Raw genomic sequence first — 2,956 nt, 5'->3', positions numbered from 1 at the left:
CGCTGTCTTGGGGATCTTACATTACTTACCTTGCAGTTTATTCCACTTTCATGCAGGTCAGCATTGACCCTGGACATTTTTCTTCTGGTGTTTTTTAGAGACAACAAACAGGTCAGTTTACTCTCATTGGTTTCTTTAAGCATGACCTTTCTTGCCTGCAGCCTTTTTATTGCCTTCAGGAGTTTTTCACAGGTGCATGAGCCATAATTGCTTGTACTTCGTTGAACAAGCATGGAAAAGCATTGTCTAGAGTGCTTCCACTAGTTCCCTGTAAAACACTGATAAGTTGCCCACTTCTAAAGTAGCAAGATACACTGCTTTGCTTCTGCTGGGAATTGAACCTGGGTCTCCTGCGCGGGAAACAACAACTCTGACATTCAGCCACCAGTGAGAGAAGCTGCGCTGTGTTCGTGGCTCTGGGGACAGCTGCCGCTTATGAGGAACGACTAACATGGCCTTAAAAACACGACCTCTGCTGCATTGGCCGGGAATCGGACCCGGGTCTCCCGCGTGGCAGGCGAGAATTCTACCACTGAACCACCAATGCTCTGTTTCTGCAAGAATTCTACGAATTTATGTCGAAAATGCATCTCTTCAACTGGGTAATATCGACCAATGCTAAAGCTGAACAACTGACAGACAAACTGATCAAGTTCCATGGGTATTTGATGAACTGATATGAGCAAAAGTGTCTCTGAGCAAAGGGGAGTGGGGGAGGTCAATATCAAAAGTGAGAGGCGTTAACTTCTGTGGCCACCAGCTCCCTTAAGAACCACAGGGCACCTCAGCCTCCTGGACTGCACCAGATTTGTCAGTTCTTGCTGGGAGTCATTACCCTGCTCTTCCAACAAGCCACTGTCCAACTGTGACCTTGTAGCGCTGTCTTGGGGATCTTACATTACTTACCTTGCAGTTTATTCCACTTTCATGCAGGTCAGCATTGACCCTGGACATTTTTCTTCTGGTGTTTTTTAGAGACAACAAACAGGTCAGTTTACTCTCATTGGTTTCTTTAAGCATGACCTTTCTTGCCTGCAGCCTTTTTATTGCCTTCAGGAGTTTTTCACAGGTGCATGAGCCATAATTGCTTGTACTTCGTTGAACAAGCATGAAAAAGCATTGTCTAGAGTGCTTCCACTAGTTCCCTGTAAAACACTGATAAGTTGCCTACTTCTAAAGTAGCAAGATACACTGCTTTGCTTCTGCTGGGAATTGAACCTGGGTCTCCTGCGCGGGAAACAACAACTCTGACATTCAGCCACCAGTGAGAGAAGCTGCGCTGTGTTCGTGGCTCTGGGGACAGCTGCCGCTTATGAGGAACGACTAACATGGCCTTAAAAACACGACCTCTGCTGCATTGGCCGGGAATCGGACCCGGGTCTCCCGCGTGGCAGGCGAGAATTCTACCACTGAACCACCAATGCTCTATTTCTGCAAGAATTCTACGAATTTATGTCGAAAATGCATCTCTTCAACTGGGTAATATCGACCAATGCTAAAGCTGAACAACTGACAGACAAACTGATCAAGTTCCATGGGTATTTGATGAACTGATATGAGCAAAAGTGTCTCTGAGCAAAGGGGAGTGGGGGAGGTCAATATCAAAAGTGAGAGGCGTTAACTTCTGTGGCCACCAGCTCCCTTAAGAACCACAGGGCACCTCAGCCTCCTGGACTGCACCAGATTTGTCAGTTCTTGCTGGGAGTCATTACCCTGCTCTTCCAACAAGCCACTGTCCAACTGTGACCTTGTAGCGCTGTCTTGGGGATCTTACATTACTTACCTTGCAGTTTATTCCACTTTCATGCAGGTCAGCATTGACCCTGGACATTTTTCTTCTGGTGTTTTTTAGAGACAACAAACAGGTCAGTTTACTCTCATTGGTTTCTTTAAGCATGACCTTTCTTGCCTGCAGCCTTTTTATTGCCTTCAGGAGTTTTTCACAGGTGCATGAGCCATAATTGCTTGTACTTCGTTGAACAAGCATGGAAAAGCATTGTCTAGAGTGCTTCCACTAGTTCCCTGTAAAACACTGATAAGTTGCCCACTTCTAAAGTAGCAAGATACACTGCTTTGCTTCTGCTGGGAATCGAACCTGGGTCTCCTGCGCGGGAAACAACAACTCTGACATTCAGCCACCAGTGAGAGAAGCTGCGCTGTGCTCGTGGCTCTGGGGACAGCTGCCGCTTATGAGGAACGACTAACATGGCCTTAAAAACACGACCTCTGCTGCATTGGCCGGGAATCGGACCCGGGTCTCCCGCGTGGCAGGCGAGAATTCTACCACTGAACCACCAATGCTCTATTTCTGCAAGAATTCTACGAATTTATGTCGAAAATGCATCTCTTCAACTGGGTAATATCGACCAATGCTAAAGCTGAACAACTGACAGACAAACTGATCAAGTTCCATGGGTATTTGATGAACTGATATGCGCAAAAGTGTCTCTGAGCAAAGGGGAGTGGGGGAGGTCAATATCAAAAGTGAGAGGCGTTAACTTCTGTGGCCACCAGCTCCCTTAAGAACCACAGGGCACCTCAGCCTCCTGGACTGCACCAGATTTGTCAGTTCTTGCTGGGAGTCATTACCCTGCTCTTCCAACAAGCCACTGTCCAACTGTGACCTTGTAGCGCTGTCTTGGGGATCTTACATTACTTACCTTGCAGTTTATTCCACTTTCATGCAGGTCAGCATTGACCCTGGACATTTTTCTTCTGGTGTTTTTTAGAGACAACAAACAGGTCAGTTTACTCTCATTGGTTTCTTTAAGCATGACCTTTCTTGCCTGCAGCCTTTTTATTGCCTTCAGGAGTTTTTCACAGGTGCATGAGCCATAATTGCTTGTACTTCGTTGAACAAGCATGGAAAAGCATTGTCTAGAGTGCTTCCACTAGTTCCCTGTAAAACACTGATAAGTTGCCCACTTCTAAAGTAGCAAGATACACTGCTTTGCTT

The sequence above is a fragment of the Carassius gibelio genome, chromosome B19, assembly GCF_023724105.1.
Source record: "Carassius gibelio isolate Cgi1373 ecotype wild population from Czech Republic chromosome B19, carGib1.2-hapl.c, whole genome shotgun sequence".
NCBI lineage: Eukaryota > Metazoa > Chordata > Actinopteri > Cypriniformes > Cyprinidae > Carassius > Carassius gibelio.
This window is presented reverse-complemented; position numbering follows the sequence as displayed.